The 23,672-nt window shown below is 42.7% G+C and overlaps 1 protein-coding gene across 1 annotated transcript in view; it reads left to right on the top strand.

Moving 5' to 3' along the window:
• Positions 1-5,149: 5,149 nt before the first annotated feature.
• Positions 5,150-23,672, top strand: part of itgb3.L (integrin subunit beta 3 L homeolog) — a 43,404-nt gene continuing 24,881 nt past the window's right edge. Inside the window, exon 1 of the mRNA XM_041576186.1 lies at positions 5,150-5,266. The gene's annotated coding sequence lies outside the window, so the exon portion shown is untranslated. The remainder of the gene's footprint in view (positions 5,267-23,672) is intronic.

Raw genomic sequence — 23,672 nt, forward strand, 5'->3', positions numbered from 1 at the left:
TACTGTACTGTCTAAGGGAAACAATATGGCACCTCCTCCTCCCATATGTATAAATACAAATATACAGAGAAGGAATATTCTGGGCACACAATAAGCTATAACCTCATACTGTACTGTCTAAGGGAAACAATATGGCACCTCCTTCCCATATGTATAAATACAAATATACAGAGAAGGAATGTTCTGGGCACACAATAAGCTATACCCTCATACTGTACTGTCTAAGGGAAACAATATGGCACCTCCTTCCCATATGTATAAATACAAATATACAGAGAAGGAATGTTCTGGGCACACAATAAGCTATACCCTCATACTGTACTGTCTAAGTGAATCAATATGGCACCTCCTTCCCATATGTATAAATACAAATATACAGAGAAGGAATGTTCTGGGCACACAATAAGCTATACCCTCATACTGTACTGTCTAAGGGAAACAATATGGCACCTCCTTCCCATATGTATAAATACAAATATGCAGAGAAGGAATGTTCTGGGCACACAATAAGCTATACCCTCATACTGTACTGTCTAAGGGAAACAATATGGCACCTCCTTCCCATATGTATAAATACAAATATACAGAGAAGGAATGTTCTGGGTACACATACTGTAGAGTGTATCTAGGAGAGCAAATGGGCATTACCACTAAATCTCATCCTAACTGACCATCAAGCTGGGCTTCCAGGTAAATCTTAAAGAGCAAATGGTGGTCCTCCCATAATCTCACCCTAAACAATCATCAATATGGTCTTTCAGGTGTATTTAGAAGAGCAAATAGCCATTCTCCTCTAATCTCACCCTAAATAATCCTCAAGCTGGGCTTTTAGATGTATGTAGGAAAGCAAATGGATGTTTACCTCTAAGCTCAACCTAAATGACCATCAAACTGGGTTTTCATATGTATCTAGAAGAGCAAATTGTCATTATCCCCCTAATCTTACCCTTAATGACCATCGAACTGGGCTTTCAGGTGTATCTAGGAGAGCAAATGGTCATTCTCCCCCAATCTCACACCTTAATGACCATCAAGCTGAGCTTCCTGATGTATCTAGGTGAGCCAATAGTAATTCTCCCCTAATTTCACCATAACTGACCATCAATATGGACATTCAGGTGAATCTAGGAGAGCAAATGGACCTTTAGCGTGAAATTTAAGGAGAATGGCCATTAGCTCTTCTAGATATACTTGCAAGTCCATCTTGATGGTCAATTAGAGTGAGATTAGGGGAGAATGACCATTTGTTATCCTGGATACACCAGGAAGCACCGCTTGATCATCAGTTAGGGTAAGAGTAGCGGAGAATGACTATTTACTCTCCTAGATACACTTGGAAACCCTTCTTGATGGTCATTTAGGATGAGATAAGGGGAGAATCCCAGTCAAGCTGGGCTTCCAGGTGTATCTAGGAGGGCAAATTGTAGTTTTCCTTTTAATCTCACCCAAACGACCATCAAGCTGGGGCTTGCAAGTCTATCTAGAAGAGCCAATGGGCTTTTTCCCATAATGTCGCCCTATCAAGATATTTTTCCAGATGTATGATCATGGGTTATTTAATTTCAATAGCTTATACTTCCCTTATAAAGTTACTTAAGCATTACCTCCCGCTCTCCCTAAATGCAGAGCTGCCAAACTCTAAGGTGCAATGCTTTCTGCTCCGTTCTAGGTTCTGCACCTCAGAGTGCAACATGTGGGGCAACATTTCAATGCAACAAGGAAGCTTAATAAGGAAGACTCTGGATGGTTTAATTCACATTTATCTCTTCAAGTGTGACTGGGGATCAGATAGCAAACAGATACACGATTGTCCTGCTCAAGGAAAATAAAAACATGAGTATAGCTGCAGAGCCCCAGGCAAGTCTCCAGGCAGTACTGCTGTAATCCTGTTAAGAACAAGCCTCAAGCTAGAACCCCAGGTTGATGGATGGACATCATGTAATGTATCCTTCATTCAGCTTGTACAGTCATTTCAATGAATATTTCGGCAAAAGGTTCAGTCTGAGAATTCATATTTATAGTTGAGGCATGTGGCTCAGATGTAATGGTACCTTAATGGCGAATTTGGCAGAATTTCAAAGTGCAGTAATAAAGAGTGACCACTAGGTGGCTGCCATGTTACTCACGAGCGGTTGTAACTACGCTCCCCTGCGTTCCGTTTTTCTGCGTTCAGGGGAGCGCAGGAATAGACTCATTACGTTTTTTCCAATGGGGCTGTACTCACACAGACGCGTGTAGGCGCCGAACGCAGGAAAAATGCAGCATGTCGCGTCTCAACCTGCGTTAGGCACCTACACGCGACTGTGTGAGTACAGCCCCATTGGATAAAACGTAATGCGTCTATTCCTGTGCTCCCCTGCGGCTGAACGCTGAAAAACGGAACGCAGGGGAGCGCAGCTTCAACCGCTCATCAGTAAGAGCCCTAAGAAATGTGATGCCCATTATCAGGGGTAATTTACAAAGACCGGGGAAGCAATGCAGAGCACTCAGAGGTGCAAGAGCCCCATGCAGCAAGTTATTTTCCCCCCAAAGGCACAAACCAGCCTTGTCCGTACTTCTGTCATAGAGCAGGTTATAAATGATCCCTTATTTTAGAGTAGATCCTGCACTTAATTACCCGGGTACCAGTAACCAGGCTACAGACTCACAATAACCATAAAACATAAAAATCCATATATTCTTCTATGTTTCAGATGGCTGAGCTCAGAAAAATATTTAATTTATGATAAATGATACTTACCCTTAGAGAGAGAAGCAAAGCAGCAAGAGGAAAGGCAACAATGGCATTTGACTATTTGTTGAAAAAAACATCCAGTTATTATAGGTTCCCTTTGATAAACGATGGGTTAATGAGACTTGAATCCTCCCAGTTAATCTGCACCCTGGTTAGTGCTTCTACCTGAGCATAATTAGCAGAAAAGCAACCTATCTGCATAATTCAAATGACATGTTTCGGTCTCCAGCCTCCTCCCAGGACCAAAGTGTACTAATTAAAGTGACGTGTTGCTGTCAGGCATTTCTAGGAACAGAACATGGTAACAGCAGTGATTTGGTTAAAGGAGAAGTAAAATCACTGGGGGGGGGTCGCTATTAAAGGGGAAGTAACGTCTAAAATAGAATAAGGCTAGAAATGCTGTATTTTGTATACTAAACATAAACATGAACTTACTGCACCACAAGCCTAATCAAACAAATGATTTATGCTTTCAAAGTTGGCCACAGGGGGTCACCATCTTGTAACTTTGTTATACATCTTTGCAAGACCAAGACTGTGCACATGCTCAGTGTGGTCTGGGCTGCTTAGGGATCGACATAAATGATCAAAACAGCACAAGTCAAATAATATCAGCCAGAAGCCGATACAAGAAGACTGATTAATAATCAGAATATACAGACTGCACTGGGTCCTGTGTTGTCATGTAATCTAATGTGGATTTTATAGTTTTTGTATTGTTTAATACAAACTTTCTCCAACTCTGCAGAACCAGTGGCTGCAGCAAAATAATCCTCCAAATATAATCCCAGTTTATCTGTTTAAATCTGGCTCCATGATCTTTGTCCCTGCAGCTGGAGTTGGAAACAGTAAAGGGGATGTAAAGGCAAAAATAAAATCCAATACAAATCTCTACACAGTCGCTGACTGCTCTACAGGGAAACAAACAAAGCTGCTTGAGTTCTGCATGGCTGGGAAGTAAGGTGGGGGCTCCCCCTGCTGTTCATAAGTATGATTGTTTCCCTGCAGAGCAGTTAGGGACCGTCTGACAATTCCTATCCACAGCAGTAAATGAAGGGAGAATTTCACTGCATACAGTCAGGTTTCTTATAAAAAACGGTACACATTTTTTAATTAAAGTATATTGGAGATAGGTTTCTTTTTCATTAAAGAAAGCAAAAATGGGATCTTGTTTTTTTTGCCTTTATGTGCCCTTTAAGACTAAATGGTAGGGATGCACTGAATCCAGGATCCGGTTTGGGATTCCCTACTAGGGGCCCTTAGGGCCCCCCACTAAATGGGGCCCTAAGAAGAGTAACCCAAGCCCAGGCACCCCGACAGTTGGCACAGTTAGAAAAAGGATGCCTACTATGCCAGTGATAGCTCTAAAAAGATTTGACATTCTGTTTAATCCTATGCCATGGAAAATGAGAACCCCAGAAAGTGTCCATGCATGGGTGACAAAAAGGCTCAACGTTTCTTGCCCACCTTCTGGGCACATACAGCTTCTTCTAGTTGCCAAACAGACTAACTGAAACCTGCAGCACCTTCAACCTTCCACACTGCCCAGGGGAAAAGTCCAGAAGCAACCAGCAAAGATTAATTATGTTCTAATCCCCATGTTAGACGCGTTTTAGACTAAACCCTAAAAATGAATGTGGCTAAAAATGTCATATTTTATATAGTGAACTTGTTGCACGAGGCTAAAGTTTGAGCTTGTCAATAGCAGCAATGATCCAGGACTTCAAACTTGTCACAGGGGGTCACCATCTTGGAAACTGTCTGTGACACTCACATGCTCAGTGGGCTCTGATTGGCTGTTGAGAAGCTAAGCTTAGGGCTCGTCACTAATTATCCAGCAGAAAATGAGCTTCCCTGGCTGTAATATAAGCTGATGCTACAGGTTTGCTGATTATTCAATTCTGATGCTAATTGCACTGGTTTCTGTGCTGCCATGTAGTAATTATCTGTATTAATTACTAATCAGCCTTATATTGTGACATTTCTATTCTATGTGTACTGTATATTGTGAGTGGGTCCCTAAGCTCAGTAAGTGACAGCAGCACTGAGCATGTGCAGTGAATCAGCAGAAAAGAAGATGGGGAGCTACTGGGGCATCTTTGGAGACACAGATCTTTACTGCTAAAGGGCTGTGGTTGCCTTGGGCTGGTACAGAAGCACAAAACATAACGTACAACATTTCTAGCTACTTCATTAGTTAGGCTTTAGTTCTCCTTTAAAGACTTTGGTGGCCAGGTCCCGGAAGCTGGAGTATTCTGGAAGGAACAGGGAACAGGCAGTCCAGGCTCTCCGATCCATTAGTCCAGGTCGTGTATTGGAGTTCACTTTTCATAGGAAGACAGTCCTGTGGAAAGGTGTTTAATTCTAATGAGAGTGTTGGGAAGGTCTCTTGTCTGTGTTAGGAACTCCCAGAGGGGCTACGGGTGCTACAGGTGCTGCCTGACTCTACAAGGAGCAGAGGGAGCTGTGACCAAAAGTTTGAAAGACTGAAAAAAGTCAGGAGACTGAACAATCCCCCCAAAAGGAAGTATTGTGAGTACAGGGGTGACCCCCCAAACCTCTGTGTTTTTGCTGGTAGCCCAGTCTAGTGAGGGAACTCATCAAATGTGTTTAGGTAGCGCTCAATGGGCTGGATTTATTTTTATTTTATTAATTAAATTAATTATATGCTGAAATGGGCACTACTGTGTGTAAATAAAAGTGAAGACCGTATCTGTTGTGGACCCTACAAGCTTACAGACATTATATAACGGCTCATTATAAGCAACTTTTCAATTGCCCCTCATTATTTATTCATTTTGTATTATTATTATTATTTTCTTTTCTCCTTCTTCTGACTCTTCCCAGCTTTCAAATGACCCCCCATCTAAAAACAATTGCTCCGTAATGCTACAGATGTATTCTTATTGCTACTTTATGTTACTGATCCTTCAATGTATGGTTGCTAGAGTCATTTGGACCCTAGCAACCAGACTGCTGACACTGCAAACTGCAGAGCTGCTAAATGACCCAAAAAACCACAAATAATATTGAAATAAAAATGAAATCCTATATATATATATATATATATATATATATATATATATATATATATATATATATATATACAAATACATTGACAGGGCTAGAAGGTAACCTAGCAGTACAGTATTAGCAACGTAAAGCCTCCTTACAAATAAGGCCGTCTCTCTATAAGTAGAATTGACATTTTGCCCCGAAAATGCACTAGTGACATCCCTGTTAGTGAGATTATCACTACATCTGGTATTTCCCTGTCAGAGAGATTTATATTCCATCTGGCACATCCATTGTGAGAGTAAAGCTATTTAGTCAACATGTCCATTAGATCAGGCCTACTGGGCAGCTATTGCTGAACTACAATTCCTATTATCCCCCTAAAGGCCTGCTAGTCTGTGGGTCTCTTTTTCCAACATGAGGGGCCAATCAGAGCACTGGAATATCCACAATTATGCTATAATAAAAGCAGCCAATCAAATGTTTTCTTGCACCTGCAGCTGACCAATGAATGCTAATGACAGATGGAATGCAATGGACTGTGGCTTATATGCATGTGTGTATTTGCTGGTACAAGTACGGGACCTGTTATCCAGAATGGTCGAGACCTGAGGGTTTCCGGATAAGGGGTATTTCTGCAATTTGGATCTCCATACATTAATTCTACTTACAAAAAATCAATAAAGCATTAAATAAACCCAATGGGGGTTAATTATATCTTAGTTGGGATCAAGTACAAGGTACAGGTATGGGACCTGTTATTCAGAATGCTCTGGACCTGGGGGTTTTTCCGGATCTTGGATCTTCATACCTTAAGTCTACTAGAAAATCATGTAAACGTTAAATAAACCCAATAGGCTGGTTTTGCTTCCAATAAGGATTAATTATATCTTAGTTGGGATCAAGTACAAGCGACTGTTTTATTAATACACAGAAAAGGGAAATCATTTTTAAAAACTTTGAATTATATGATTAAAATTGAGTCTATTCTGAGCTTTCTGGATAACAGGTTTCTGGATAACAGATCCCATACTTGTATATTTTTGATCGGTGATCATTCAGCCTTGGGGGACCCCAACTAGGGTTCTGGTGCCTTGATCCATTTTCCCTTCTCAAACTTTAGCCCTAATATCCTTATAATATCCATATACTTTACAGTAGGGTATATAGTCATTAAAATTTAAAAAAAAAAAATGAAACAGGAGAGTGGAAGCTGCACTGGGGGTTGCCACTGTCGCAACTGTTTCATACACCTGCCAAGAAGAATATCCAGTAGGTCCCTTGTGTAAGAGCCACTTTCCCTGTCACTTTCCTTATGAAATATTCAGGCCCTGGATTATGAATGAGTTGATGAAAAATATATAATGTACATTGAGGTTTTTTTATGTTACATGGGCAGAGGAATTTAGACATTTTTTACTTTTTTTTTTTTTTTTTATATCCCCCACCCTGCTGATTGTTGCAATGACTGCGTCTGTCCTGATGGAATGTCACCCACAATTCCCTGGGCTTTCTCTCTCCCTAAGTCAGGAGTCGGGTGCTGATGCTCAGTGCTTGAATGATAATAAATTATATATACAATAAAGAGCCCGTGTGTATTCATGTGAATGTGCAGGTGGGGGAAGCAGACAAAGCTTTCATTCATTTAGGGCACCTGCTTTTAATATAAAATAGAAATGAACTTATTCTGCAGGGTTATTTATTATTCTTTACTTATCTTGTTTCTGATGCATTAGACATGATTCCCATCAGTCCCTAGCCCAGTGAGCTTACAATCTACGGTCCCTATTACATTTACATCTCCTACTTTTTTGCAGTGTCTCATCTCTGAAGTTGCAGATGGATAAACCCAACCAGCAGCCAATCCAGGCATAACCATTAGGGATGCACCGAATCCACTATTTTGGATTCGGCCGAACCCCCCAAATCCTTTGCAAAAGATTCCGCCGAATACTAAACTGAATCTGGGGTTGTAAGGAGAAAATGTTTTTTAATTCTTTGTTTTGTGACAAAAAGTCACGCGATTTCCCTCCCCTCCACCTAATTTGTATATGCAAATTAGGATTTGGATTCAGTTCGGCCAAATCCAAATCCTGCTGAAAAAGGCAGAATCCTGGCCAAATCCCAAACTGAATCCTGGATAACAATCGATGCATGAGAATTGGGGTTCATGAGAATTGGGGTTCGTATGAGAGGTGGCAGGGCCCTATATGCCTGACCAGTGGAGTAACTAGAAGTTACTGGGCCCCACAGCAAATTCATTTTAGGGCCGACAACATATCCAGAGGTTGTCCTATTTTACCAATATACTGTTGAAATCGCTCATAATTTGGGCCTCATGGGGGGCCCCCCTATACCTCCTTGGCCCCCCTGCAGCCGCAGGGTCTGCTTCACCCCTTTGCCTGACTTGTCATTCACCTGAGCTGCCCAAACTGCACCTCTGAGCTGCCCAAACACCACCCCTTTTGCTGCAGTCTGAGACCCCTGATTTTTACAGGACCCCAATATCCCCCCAGTAACGTAACTAAGGAGGGGCGGATCTGGTTGCAGCCGAGCCCCCCACCCTCCCTACAGACGCAGTTTTCTGAGCACCTTCGCATCGACGCGAGGGTCCCAAGGGGGTGCGGGCAGGGCCGACCGGGCACCTGTTGTAATTGTGGTTCTATGAGCCTCTCGGAAGTAATTAAAACACACCAGCTATTACAAGCAAAGGCTTTATTACATACAAATTACATACAATAGATGAAGAAGATATACATTACCGAATGAGTAAAAGAGCAAAGCGAACAATATGCAACTAAGACTGGGAGATCCCAAACAGTCAGCAGATAGAATCCCTCAATCAGTGCACGGGAGGTCTTTAGGCGGCACACGTCAACCCCACAAGTGAGATCTCAACTGACCAGACGGAGACCTCCAGTTTTATATGTGACTATACACAATGAGCTCATATAGTAGTTTAATCAATTGCTCATATAATTCATATAATGGTTTGGTTAATAACAGATCCTGCTTCCCATGCGCTCACCCGAAGCTGGTCAGACTCCCAACAAGAGCATCCGAAGCAAAAAGATCTTATCTTGCTAACTAGTAGTTCAATAGCATATTGTGCCCCTAGCTATAATAAAGAAGAGTCTGATAGGGGCTTGGAAACTCCTAACATATTAGACAATACATATGAGAACATCCAGAAATTTCCAAAAGTCATAAAAAGAACCAGTATTAGGTCATCAGGACAACAATCTTGATTAACTTCCCCAACGACAAAGCTTCATTATACAGGATTAAAGCTGCTTTGTATATCCTGTTGGGTTCGATGTTAGTATGAAATAAGAAGCTAAAAGCTGCTTTGTATATATTATGTTGAGTACAAGAAACTGCTGGGTTCAATCCAAGTATCACCATGAGCCATTATTGATCAGAAATCCCTATTAATACAGCGCCCGAGGCAACCTGGTCGGCCACCGCGACCCCTCATGTGCGCGCGCTCGGAAAAGGAGAGAGCGATGGAGGGGAAAGAGACGGAGGGGTGGGATGGAGATTGCGATGGAGGGGGGGATAGGCTGACGGGAGGGAGTGGAGTAAGGGGTGCGAACCGGCTAGGGGTAGGCAGGACAATTTCAGAGGTAGTTGCCCAGCGCCCCTCTATTATTGCGCCCTAGGCAGCTGCCTACTCCTAGTTACACCCCTGAAGTATTGGCGCCTAAAGCAATGTTACTTGGCAGGCCCCCCACATGCTTGCAACCCCACCTCCACTCATTCTGCACCATTACCCCTAAAACTTCTCAGTCCCACACTTTCCCACTTGGCTCTCAGGGCTTTCCTCCCAATCCACCCTATGCTCCGCCCTGATTGCACCCCCTGCTAGTTCTGCCCAAAATATAATCTTGCATCACAATGGTGGTATATTCTGTGTTACAGTGCCTGCTATTTTGGGGTGCCCTCTATTATTCAAAGGCTGCTTTTGTGTTTGTGTTAAAAAAAAAAAATGGTGGGTTTGCTTCCGAATTTTGCACTTTCTACCGGGTTAGTAAATAATCCTGCAGCAACCTCTGGGTGCAGCAACCTCTGGGTGCAACAACCTCTGGGTGCAACAACCTCTGGGTGCAACAATGATGTTATATAAAGCTCTTATCCCCGGGAGCCAGATGTTTGTCAGCAATGAATATGACTAAAGAGAAGAAGTAGATTGCCGGATATACTGCAAAGCATAAATAAGTCAGAAGGGATTAGGTCCCACAATAAATAATATATAGGTCAGGCCACTTCTGCACTGAATAGAAATAACCCCCCAAAAAAAATGTTTATTTAAGGAAATGCAAAGATGAATTTAAAGGATGAGGGATAATCCCGGCTGTGGATGCCATGGGGTCAGGGGATGGGAATAATGAAATGCTCAGGGTCCCTATAGGATGATATGGAGAGTTCCAAAATTGTAAAAACTAGGGGCGATACATTGGTACTGTCCAGGCAGAGGCTTGGAGAGTTAAAGGGGTTGTTCAGCTTTAAATGATCTTTTAGTATGATGTAGAGAGGGATATTCTGAGACAATTTACAATTGGTTTTCATTTTTTATTATTTGTGGTTTTTGAGTTATTTAGCTTTTTATTCAGCAGCTCTCCAGTTTGCAGTTTCAGCCATCTGGTTGCTAGGGACCAAATTCCCCTAGCAACCATGCACTGATTTGATTAAGAGACTGGAATGTGAATAGGAGAAAGATGAATAGTTAATAAAAAGTAGCAAGAACAATAAATGTGTAGACTTTTACAGAGGATTTGTTTTTAGATGGGGTCGGTGACCCCCATTTGAAAGCTGAAAAGATTTAGAAGAAAAAGGCAAATAATTTAGAAAAACTATACAAAATAAATAATGAAGACCAATTGAAAAGTTGCTTAAAATTAGGCTATATATATATATATATATATATATGTCAATAAAATGAGTCCCAGGTACAGGTTCTACTAGGCAGAAAGGCAGTTTTCTTAATCAGTGCACTCGTCTGTTGATGATGTCATTGTGAACCCCTCCATTCCTGTGATGTCACTAGGGCTCATTTATAAAGTTCGCAGCGCATATTTTTTCGTCAATGGTTGTATTGCCCACGCTAATATATTGCACTGCTCTGGCCGTCTTTCCAGTTTTTGCGAATTCACATTGTCGATAAATTTTCGCCAATGGCGCGCAAATGAGATGCATTTCACAATGCGAATGTCTGTAAGAGCTTTTTAAATATGTCAAAAATCACAAATTGCGAATATTTATGTGCCCGCTCTGTGACTGGCGTTCGGGAAAAAATATGTGAACTTTATAAATGAGCCCCACTGTGCCCTACATCAACTCCTCAGTGTTGAGTGGAAGTGACATTTTAGGGTTGAAACGTTCAGGCTTTTTCCCTTCAATGTATTATTGTCATTAGTGATGGTCTCTCTCTCTCTGTGAGTTTAGCATCCCATTAGGTTTCTAGGGGTCAATGACCCTGGCAACCACCAGACAGTGACGTAACTAGATATTACTGGGTCTGGGCCCCACACCAGAGTATTTTTCAGGTCCCCAGAATGTCTAGAGTTTGAGAATAGAAAGAATGAAGGTGAAGTGCTGGCAGCAATTGGGCTTTCCTGCTATAGGAACCAATAAAGAGGAAGGGTAAATCCAGCAAGTTTATTCTAGTGGATATTATTGGATCTGGGCTCTGGGTTCTCCCCTCTGGGCTGCCAATTAGGAACACACATTTTTCCTTTTGATTATTTAACATTATTGGGATGTTTCTTTTATTGGATCCTGTACATTCCAGCGGCCGTCGTATGTTTCTCAGAACTATAAACTCTGTAAGAGCCTCGTTAAAGCAGAAAGTATTCACGTGCCTTTCGTGTTATACCCACCACTCTGGAGCAAACGCGTGAAAATAAAGGGGCTCATTTATAAAAGGCTAAAAATGGTGCACAAGGAGCCCTGCGATAAAGGGATTGTTAACCTTTAGTATGATGTAGAGAGGGATATTCTGAGACAATTTGCAATTGGTTTTCATTTTTTATTATTTGTGGTTTTTGAGTTATTTCGCTTTTTATTCAGCAGCTCTCCAGTTTGTAATTTCAGCCTTCTGGTTGCTAGGATCCAAATTCCCCTAGCAACCATGCATTGGTTAGAATAAGAGACTGGAATAGGAGAGGCCTGAATAGAAAGACGAGTAATAAAAAGTAGCAGTAAAATAAATGTGAAGTGGCAGCCTTACAGAGTATTTGTTTTTTTAGATGGGGTCAGTGCCCCCCATTTGAAAGCTGGAAAGAGTCAGAAGAAGAAGGCAAATAATTAAAATGTGGTTGCCCAAGGCAACCACAGCCCCTTAGCAGTAAAGATCTGTGTCTCCAAAGATGCCCCAGTAGCTCCCCATCTTCTTTTCTGCTGATTCATTGCACATGCTCTGTGCTGCTGTCACTTACTGAGCTTAGGGAGCCACTCACAATATACAGTACACATAGAATAGAAATGTCACAATATAAGGCTGATTAGTAATTAATACAGATAATTACTACATGGCAGCACAGAAACCAGTGCAATTAGCATCAGAATTTAATAATCAGCAAACCTGTAGCATCAGCTTATATTACAGCCAGGGAAGCTCATTTTCTGCTGGATAATTAGTGACGAGCCCTAAGCTTAGCTTCTCAACAGCCAATCAGAGCCCACTGAGCATGTGAGTGTCACAGACACTTTCCAAGATGGTGACCCCCTGTGACAAGTTTGAAGTCCTGGATCATTGCTGCTATTGACAAGCTCAAACTTTAGTCTCGTGCAATAAGTTCACTATATAAAATATGGCATTTTCAGCCACATTAATTTTTAGGGTTTAGTTCTCCTTTAAAGATGAACCACCCCTTAAACACCTGCCGGCAGGTATGCTTAGACACACCCCTGATCTGCGCCAGATTTTTAAGGAAACCATATGACCGGATCACTGAACAGCAGGGAACAAGCATATAATTTGGTTAAATCTTGTAGGTTATAAATAGACTTTGTACTTCACACTCAATATTATTCTTGTTCAGCCGCCAGTTAGGATTGAGGCTTAATCCTTATCCAAATAGGCCCCTACAGCTGCCGTCCCCCGGGGGTGACTTGGAACCACAACTGCTCCTGGCCCACATCTTCTTATGGTCTTTTGAGATTTGGGGGCCCCATAATTTCCCTTTGTCATATAAAAGGGAGGGGAAACGTTAACCCTTACTTGTTCAGCCCATTTAAAGGGCATGTAAAGGCAAAAAAATAAGATCCCATTTTTACTTTAATGAAAAAGAAACCTATCTCCAATATACTTTAATTAAAATGTGTACTGTTTTTATAAGAAACCTGACTGTATGAAGTGAAATTCTCCCTTCACTTACTGCTGTGGATAGGAATTGTCAGACGGTCCCTAACTGCTCTGCAGGGAAACAATCATACTTATGAACAGCAGGGGGAGCCCCCGCCTTACTTCCCAGCCATGCAGAACTCAAGCAGCTTTGTTTGTTTCCCTGTAGAGCAGTCGGCAACTGTGTAGAGATTTGTATTGGATTTTATTTTTGCCTTTATATCCCCTTTACTGTTTCCAACTCCAGCTGCAGGGACAAAGATCATGGAGCCAGATTTAAACAGATAAACTGGGATTCTATTTGGAGGATTATTTTGCTGCAGCCACTGGTTCTGCAGAGTTGGAGAAAGTTAATATTAAACAATACAAAAACTATAAAATCCACATTAGATTACATGACAACACAGGACCCAGTGCAGTCTGTATATTCTGATTATTAATCAGTCTTGCTGTATCGGCTTCTGGCAGATATTATTTGACTTGTGCTGTTTTGATCATTTATGACGATCCCTAAGCAGCCCAGACCACACTGAGCATGTGCACAGTCTTGGTCTTGCAAAGATGTATAACAAAGTTACAAGATGGCGACCCCCTGTGGGCAACTTTGAAAGCATAAATCATTTGTTTGATTAGGCTTGTGGTGCAGTAAGTTCATGTTTATGTTTAGTATACAAAATACAGCATTTCTAGCCTTATTCTATTTTACACTTTACTTCCCCTTTAATATATATGGGTGCAGCACAGTGTCTGCAGCTGGAGCTCAAGGTGGGTGCAAAGCCCGGTGCAAATGTTTTGGGGGGCTATTGAAATGTGTTTGTCTGGTACCTCTTTTGGCAAAAAAACGAGAAGAGGGCGGAATGATGAAAAGGGGAGGCCAGTGCTTTTAGGGGTAAGTTGTTGAGCCAACTAGACGTGGGGACCTTGTCACCGTCTGCTCTTTAGAGTTCCATTAATAAAATCGATAATCCTCTTGGGTGAAGCCCACTTTGGAGGACCGATCTTTGCTCAGAGCCCCTTATAGCTCATAGGAAGTTTACAGATACATTTTAGTAGGAAATCACTGGGACATTCAGTAAGAATTTCAAGCAAAATATCCACCGCATGTGCCGGCCAAAATAATCCCGACCCGGAAGCCTCCCAGATTCCACATCAGGAACAGTCCTTGTCGGTGATCGACTGCTGTAACCACGAAAACTTTAAATTATAAACAAGCAGCAGAAGCACAAGTGTTTACACACCAGGAGACAGTATAAACAAACCCCCGCCACCATCCTTCCAGCACCTACCATTATCAGCCACAATTTTTAGACCCACATTTCCATGTTGTTTACCCACAACTGATGCAAAACCTCATACAACAGTCATTTCTGGCCTATCCCACCCAAAGAACTGTCCATGAGATCGATGCATTCCTCCAGTCTAACAGCAGATGGCAGTAAAATGACAGAAATAAATTACTGTTTAATATATAGTGGGTGATTTTGATATTTATGAATATTTTTGCAAGACCATTCCATATTTAGGAGACATTTGAACCCTCCCGCACAGTCCAAAGATTACAGGACTGCAATGATCACTTTGTGGGTCTCAAACTAATTGCATTTGACTCAAGCGCCATGGAAAGCATTATTGGTCTGTCCCCTTCTGCCTTATGTCAAGAGTCACAACCAGCAGTGCAGATAATAGATAGGAACAGACAAATGATGATTTTAGATTTAAAAATAAGTTTAAAAAAAAAACTATTTTGAATTTGTTAATTTTGGACAGTTGTTTAGGAAAATAAACAGGTGCAGGTCCCCTTTAAGAAAAAGAATGCTTTTATATGAATAATGCAGCTTCTGAAGGTTTCCATACAGACACGGAACATTTGATATACTGCTGATTCTATATTTAACTTGGGAAAAATTTGAAATGTCCAGTATTTTTTTTCCACTGAGAGTTTGGTGTCCGAGGCAAATGAATGCAATGAATCATCTGGTGCTAAAAACGTGCAAAGTTAGGGATAATGTATCAATAGGAGCAAAGTGCACCAAACTCCTGGGAGTTGCTCCTGGTGCTCTCAGGTCTTTGAGAGGGGCGTCTGCTAGAAGATTTGGGGGGCTCAGGGAGTGTTCCAGACATGTGACCTGCGCCGAGGGGGCCCCATGATGTGTGAAGGTTCCAAAGAGGGTGTAGGTGGGTTTGGGCAAATCATGGGCAGGGATTTGGTATAATGGGTGGGATCAGGTTGAAGGTTCCAAAGAGGGTGTAGTTGGGTTTGGGCAAATCATGGGCAGGGATTTGGTATGATGGGTGGGATCAGGTTGAAGGTTCCAAAGAGGGCGTAGGTGGGTTTGGGCAAATCATGGGCAGGTATTTGGTATGATGGGTGGGATCAGGTTGAAGGTTCCAAAGAGGGTGTAGGTGGGTTTGGGCAAATAATGGGCAGGGATTTGGTATAATGGGTGGGAACAGGTTGGATCAGGAGCTTGACCATACATAAGCAGGGCTCTTCTTTTCATTGGTTCCCATTCTGCTTGAAGTTCCTGCTACCCAGGGCCACAATTCGTGGTAGGCAGGATAGGCATGTGACATGGGCACAACTTTGAGGGGTTCAATCTGGGGAAGTTTTTTTGTTTCCTTGCACTGAACCCACAATACGTAGTGCTGGGGGGGGTAGCAAACTAGCGAGTGGGTGTTGTAAATGGACGATGGTGGGAGCGAGACCTCTTGTCCTGGATCTGCTTCAAATTTAGTAGCACACCAGCAATTCACACTCCGTGGGCTCCCAGATTTAGTGCTGCACCACTTGTGCCTACCCATTCTAAATAAGGCCCTTAGGGTTCTCTTAATAAGGGGTAATGGGGAGCACCGTGCCTTGTGCTAACAAAAACAAAACATTTTTTTTGTTTTTTCGCCCAGAAAATGTTGTGCTTGTTATGCTCAATTGCACATATTTTGCACCTATTTCAATATACTTCTACCAACTGCCCACTAAAGGTTTGCTCCCAAGCACAAAGTGAGCCCTGTATGAACGCTGGTCAGTAGCAGCTCTTGCACCTTTGCCTCATTCACACCAACCCGACTAACCGTACAATGGTGCATTGGCACAAGAAAACTTGTGCAAGGGTGTTGAGGCTTGTTGCACAATTGTTTCCCTCTATTATGATGTGCCCTGTTAGTAAGTCAACCCCACTGTCTTTATGGCTGTTAGTTCTTGGGGGTCATAGCACTAATGGCAGTTTGGGATGAAATCCACATATATAATCGAGCACCAACCAGACCTCAAAATATTAATGAGAGCGGGACTTAATATTAAATCCTAAGGCTTGGTACATAGAAGTGTTTATCTCCTGGTTATGGTCTGATTAATTACAACTGGGAATGCGCAGCTCTTGGAACACATTGTTCTCTCTGCCCACAGTCCTTGAGCTGTTCTGATATCCAAAGCGGAACCACGTTGAGGGCCTCGGGTGCTTGGAGTCGAACGTTACCATTTACAACCACTTTCCCAGAAAGCTTCAAAAGAGACGTGGGATAAACACAAGGGCTCGTTTATGGTCGCTAAGCCAAAAAAAAGGAAGCAATATGGTAGCCAAATAAATCCCTGTCACAAAGGTGCTTACCCGGACTTGTGCCGAGCATTTAGTGTTGAGTACAGGGTGCAAGCAAGTTAGTGATTCCATGGCTCTTTTTAAATGTTGCCAACACAGAAAGTTGTGCCAACTGAATCCCGATCCTTTCCCCTGAAGCTTCCGCTCCATCTGCCTGATTGTTGGACCCAGCTCTTCTTTGTAAAGGCACCTTAGAAAGTACCAAACCTCAGACAGGGGTTAAATGCCTGTGGGTATGCAGTGGAGGGATTAAGCAATGCTGGTTGAGAATTAACAGGAAGGGTAATGCAACAAACCCAGGTACCTTCCCACATTCTACTTTAAATAATGACAGAGATAGAAAGCAATGTGCAGGGTTGTGCTATAATCCCTACTGCTTCCAAAAGGCTCAAAAACTGGCCTTCACCTTTCAAGTGGTCCTTTTGGTTTCAGTGAGGCAAATATCACCATTTCCATTCGTTCCTCTGCCTCACCCCCAAGTCAAGTCCCCCATACAAATCTCCTTCCCTCTTAGCGAAACACCATAACCACCTCCTCAACCTTCTCTTTGTTCTCCCTGACTCATTGTCAATACACCGGCAGAGAAAACTCCTTGTGTGATATGGACCTTCTTTAGTGTTAAGATTAAGTGTTCAGAGGAACAAGATACTTGTCGCAAAGTGCTTACAATCTAAGTGGGTAAGTAACTGGCAGGCACAAATAGGAGGCTGATAAGCATCATAAGTGGAGCATTGCATCATAGCACCAAGACTGAATCGGAGATGTCCGTGCTCCAAGAGTGTTTTGGTTTAATTTAAAGAAATTTAAAAAATACATTTTTAAAAATTGAAAGAAACAGAGGAAGAGTTCTCTACTGAGGAGTACAGAGATAGGAACAGTAAGAGAGAAAAGTTTTAGGGGGTAAAAAGCAGTGGAGGTGGATGATGTGACCAAGCGGTGGCTCTCAGAAGAACACAGCAGTTGGCCAGGAATGGATGGAGACACAAGTGAAGAGACATAGAGGGATAAAGAATATTTTCTGAAGTCATGACTTCTCTAAAGTCCTTAATTCCTCTACATCATACTACGTTTGTAAGATATTCTTTCCTTAAAGCAGTGATCGCCAACCAGTGGCTCGTGAGCAACATGTCACCCACCAACCCCTTGGATGTTGCTCCCAGTGGCCTCACTTGCTTATTTTTTAATTCCAGGCTTGGAGGAAAGATATGGTTGCTTAAAACCAGATGTACTGCCAAACAGAGTCTCCTGTAGGCTGTCAGTCCACATAGGGGCTACCAATTACAGCCCATATTTGCCCCCCCCGGGGACTTTTTTCATGTGTATGTTGCTCTCCAACTTTTTTATATTTGAATGTGGCTCATGGGTAAAAAAGGTTGGGGACCCCTGCCTTAAAGGGTGCATGATAAAGACTTCAGCAGCAGAGGAACCTTCTCTCTCTCTCAGGTAAGAGGAGGAACTGAGAAAAGAAGTTGGAGTTAGGGAGCCTAGTTGGAAACTGGTTGCTGTGGTCTGGGTGGAGCTTGCTGGAAGTGGGTGTAGTGCTGGCCATGGGTGCAAGAGTTATTTTTGTTTTTCATTGGGGCCTCAATGTGGAGTCCAAAAGTGAGACCTCCTGATGGAGGGCCCTGTTAACGGAGTAGTATGGAGCTCCATGATTAATGGTGGTGGCGCTTTGTCTCCTAAAGACCAAGTCTATAAGGAAATCAACAGCAAAACAGAACCAAAGGAGACCACCACATTAAGGCAAAAAGAAAACAAGGATTACAAATACCAAGGGACTCCTGCCTTATAGCTGAAAGTAAACGTAGATGCACAGATCGAGCCCTATTAACATGTGATCATCTCACTTGTCCTTCATTCTATGTCCACCTGTCTGGTTGGCTTGTAGGATCAGTCGTTAAAGTGAAATTTAATTTGATCCCAGCTGTAAGTTCTGGAAGATGTTGCCAACCAACGTTGGTTTAAAAGTATCTGAAGTACCTGTTCAGTCCCATGAAATACACATGGAATAAAAGTGTACATATCCTAGTAAGACTGATCCTACAAGCTTCTGTGAATATCTACAGAAAGATGGAGTGGTCTAGAAGGACACATGAGAGTTCTTCATATGGTTTGGGGGTGGCTGGGTGATATTGTGATTGCCTATTATTAGCACAGACAACCTTCCTAAAAATCTAAAGGCATATGAAACAGATCTTGTTTGTTCCATTAGACAAATTCATGTGGATATAAGGAATGAAGGTATGGTGGTACTTTCTTCTACTATTGATATCTGGTTCTCAACAGGGCACATTGCCAGTATTACAGAGGCACTCTCGAAAGAGACTGTGAATTGAGCCCATCCTATCATTGCTTAATTCAATCCACACCATCAGGCTCTCCCTTGTGTCTCATATCCTTAGGTCTGTGTCAAAACCTACCCTAGGGGCGACACCTCTGGATATGAATCACAGTTGAGCGGGAGGTGGACGTACAAAACATCACAGTGTATAATTTTTTCTAGACAATAGGCTCATTGCTTCCACTTCAGACACAATGTCTGGCACCTACAATTAACTCTGTGATTACTGTCAACAGAAACTATTCCCCTACCGTCCTGCCAAACACATTATGGGGGGGGCATATGGATGTTTTTAGCCTTGGAAGCTGCTCCTGCTGCTTTTGGGAGCAAGTTGTGTTGCCTCCAATATTCTGCCAAGCACAACTGGCTCCAGCCTTGAAACGAGGGTCCGTGTGGGCCTTCCATGTACATGCCCTATGCACAACCAGGTCCGGACTGAGAATTGAAATAGGCCCTGGCATTTCAGGTACACAGAGGCCCAATGAGCCCACACAGAGGCCCAAACAGCCCCCACCAGCCCACTAAATACGGCACCTTATAGCAGCCCCTCTGGCATTTGCCAGAACCCACAGATTGCCAGTCCGGGCCTGTGCACAACCCCATACCTGAATTCCCATAGGGAGGAAGCACACCAAACACTTGGCTTTGCCTTTTAGAACATTTATTCCATCAGAGCCAGTGTGGGCCAAGTTGGCCAGGTGCCCTAGGCAACCCGGCGACTACACCGCCCCCCACCGTTTGCGCATGCGCAGAGGACGCGATGTGCAAGTGCGCATGCGCGGAGGACACGCAAGCGCCCATGCACCTGGGACACGCAAGCGCCCATGCACCTGGGACACGCAAGCGCCCATGCACCTGGGACACGCAAGCGCCCATGCACCTGGGACACGCAAGCGCCCATGCACCTGGGACACGCAAGCGCCCATGCACCTGGGACACGCAAGCGCCCATGCACCTGGGACACGCAAGCACGCATAGGTGAGCAGGCAGAAGAAGAAAAAAACTGCTGTCACTGCTTCTGGAACTAAGGGACGGCGTCGGAAGAGGTACGTGCCTGGCGCCCCTCTACCTTTGCGCCCTAGGCACGTGCTTCTTCAGCCTACTCCTAGTTCCGGCCCTGATCAGAGCTGGCACAAGCTTTCGGGGTCAACCCCTTCCTCAGGTGCAATCTGGGTTTCAGGGTTGACCCCGAAATCTTGTGCCAACTCTGCTGGAATAAATGTTGTAAAAGGCAAAGCCAAGTGGCTGGTGTGTTTCCTCCCTATGGGAATTCATGTATGAGAAATTGGCTTGGAAGTAGCCTGAGGAATTGAATTCACCCTATGGAAAGAAAGTAAGTGGTGTGCCGCAGAAAAATGTGTTTTGGTCTATGCACAACCCCTTCATCAAGTAGACCTGCAAATGCAAGGTGGATTTTGAGAGAGGTCTTAAGTACTGGGCTCCATTGTGCCAATGAGATAAGAAAGTTTAGCAAGGCAAAGGCAACGACACCATAGCATTCATTGGGTGTGCATTGAAATTGGAAATGTTTAATAAGGGGAAATTATGGAATGAAGGAATAACATTAAGTTTGATTGCCATCAAGGAAGCTTGAGGACAGGGACCTTCTAAGCATAACCAGGCTTGGGGTTTTCCTTATTTTATGCTTTGCTGGATCTATTTATTTCTTTACTGTGGCTGGAAAAGATAGAAGAAGTGCCACTATCATTTCCTCCCCAGGTTTCCTTGCTGTCGTGCCAGTGTCTAATTGTGGCCACATTGCATTGTCATCCCATGTCTTGTGTTTGCTGATAGCCAAATGGTGACTTATTTGGTGTCATCTCCTTGTCTCACTCGTTCTCTACAAACCCTACTTTGTCCAAGGAAAGTTGTGTCTGATTCCTCCCCTCCAAAGACCGCTCACATCCACTCGTCCCCCCAAAGATGGCTTTGGGTTCACTGTTCTTCTAATAACAACGTAGTTAACTCTTATGAAGATCTAGGGTTGGACTGGATCTTTTGGTGGGCCCAGGTTAGGACAATTCCCATCAGACCATAGAGTAACTGTAAAATATAGCTGTCTGCTGTCTAAGCTTCCTGAACCTTGGATGTCAAATCTCAACTAGAAACACTCTAACACTAGGGTCAAGGAACAAAGTGCAAAAGACAGGTGCAAAGAGGTACAAAGGGGCAGGGCCCATGGGAGGAACCCGGCTACCCCTAGAATAATTATAAGGCTCCCATTTATCTAACAGATACACCCTACACCTTACACAAGGGTTGAGGGACTTTCTAAATAAATCCCATTGATTTGTTTGCACAGGTATGGGACCTGCTATCCAGAATGCTCAGGACCTGGGCTTTTCTGCATAACAGGCCCTTTCTGGAATTTGGATATCCATACATTAAGTTTACTAATAAATAATTTAAACATTAATTACACTGAATAGGCCAGTTTTGCCTCCAATAAGGATTAATTATATCTTAGTTGGGATCAAGTACAAGCGACTGTTTTATTATTACACAGAAAAAGAGATTATTTGATGGCGTCTATGGGACATGGCTTTTCCTGTTATTTAGAGCTTTCTGGATATGGGGTTTCCGGATAACAGATCCCATACCCATGGGGATGAAACAGTCCATAAAGTAAGGACAGAACGTTTTTATGATATACAGACACTGTGATAGGAATCAAAACACATGAATCAAATAAAGCTTTTTGTTAAGATAATAATTAGTATTCCTCTTTTTTTTTTTTTTCTCTTTGGAAATAGTACCATCTAGTTAAGGGAGAGTTAATAGTTAACTATGTGTGAAGTTCCCATGGAATTACAGCAAACAGGTCTGGCTGAGATTTGGGTTTTGATAAGCACAGCCAAAATAGTTTTTAAAGGGATATCATCAGGATCAGGTTTGTGGCGAGGCCACGAAGGCCTGGGCCTAGGGCGGCAAATTTTCAGGGGCGGCACCGCAGCGAGCACTGGGGAGCCCCAACTCCCCAGCAATCCGGTGTCTGCGCAGGTGTGAGGGCTGTGTGCAACGAAGAAGACAGGCTCTAGGACCTGGGGCTTAGGGGTGCCAGACAAGGTAATATATCATCATCTTCATCATCGTTGCAGTCAGTTTCCCTAAAGTACTGACCAATAGAATATGTTCCTTGAACAAAGAATGTGTTTATAAATGTTATCCAGAATGCCCGCGGCCTGGGGTTTTCCAGATAAAGGATCTTTCCCTAATTTGGATCTCCATACCTTACGTCTACTAGAAAATCATATAAACATGAAATAAACCCAATAGGCTGGTTTTGCTTCCAATAAGGATTAATTATATCTTAGTTGGGATCAAGTACAAGCGACTGTTTTATTATTACACAGAAAAATTGGGATTATTTGGATAAAATGGAGTCTATGGGAGTCGGCCTTTCTGTAATTCGGAGCTTTCTGAATAACGGGTTTCCAGATAACCAATCCCCTACCTGTATATTAGTTGGGCTCAAGTAAAAGGTAGTTTTTTATTATTACAGAGAGAAAGGAAATAATTTTTTGAAAAATGTGAATTGATTAAAATGTAGAGTATGGGAGACGGCCTTCCCGTAATTCGGAGGTTTCTGGATAACGGGTTTCCAGGTAACGACTCCCTTACCTGTATATCTATGTGTGTGTGAAAACATGAGAACTAATGAAACTGCAGTGTTAAAGTTCCTCTAATCCAAAATAAAAGAGCGTTTGCTTAACGAGTTCATTTGTAGCCATAATAATAATAATAATTAAAAAGAGGCAAACAGGCTACAGCAAACAGGGGTTTAATGTAGTATAATCCCTATACCTGGGCGGGGAGACTGGAGCTTTCCCTGGAGCTCTGTCTCATTGCAGGGATCTTAACAAGAAACAAACAAGTTTTATGGCAAAAACAACATTTAAAAAAAATGTGAGATAAATCGTTTGTTTTGGTTGGGGATGATGAGCAACAGCAGAATGGAATGCGACTGTATCTGCTTAGCACCACGTAATAAGGAATGTACTCAAAGCAGAGCAAACACCCAGTTATAGAATGGACTATTCTAAGCAACCTTTCTATTGGTCTTCATTTTCTGTTTTTTATAGTTGTTGAACTATTTGCCTTCCTCTTCTCTTTCCAGCATTCAAATAAGGGGGTCGCTGACCCCATCTAAAAGAAACAAATGCTCTGTAGTTGTTATTGCTACTTTTTATTACTCGTCTTTATTTCCAGCCCCTCTTCTGTTCATATTCCGGTCTCCTATTCGAGCTAGCGCATGGTTGCTAGGGTTATTTGGTCCATAGCAACCCGATGGCTGAAATTGCAAACTGGAAAGCTGCTGAATAAAAAGCGCAAATAATAAAAAACGAAAACCAATTGCAAATAGTCTCAGAATATCACACTCTACATCATACTAAAAGTTCATTTAAAGGGGAACAACTCCTTTAAGGCTGGTTAGTGCTGAGTGACAGGGGAGCAGCAGCAGAGGATATGTGATTGTGTGGGATAGGGAACTAAGGGAGGGCAGGAAGGGTGTGAGTTTACAGGGAGGGGTGCAATGACAATATAGAGCTAAACTGCTGATAATTTACTGCAATCATTTCCAGCCCACAGCCCAGCAAGTCTCTATTATTTCACTTTTTCAGCCCAGTAGAGACACAGGGCTGA

This window comes from Xenopus laevis, chromosome 9_10L (assembly GCF_017654675.1).
Source record: "Xenopus laevis strain J_2021 chromosome 9_10L, Xenopus_laevis_v10.1, whole genome shotgun sequence".
In the NCBI taxonomy this organism is placed as follows: domain Eukaryota; kingdom Metazoa; phylum Chordata; class Amphibia; order Anura; family Pipidae; genus Xenopus; species Xenopus laevis.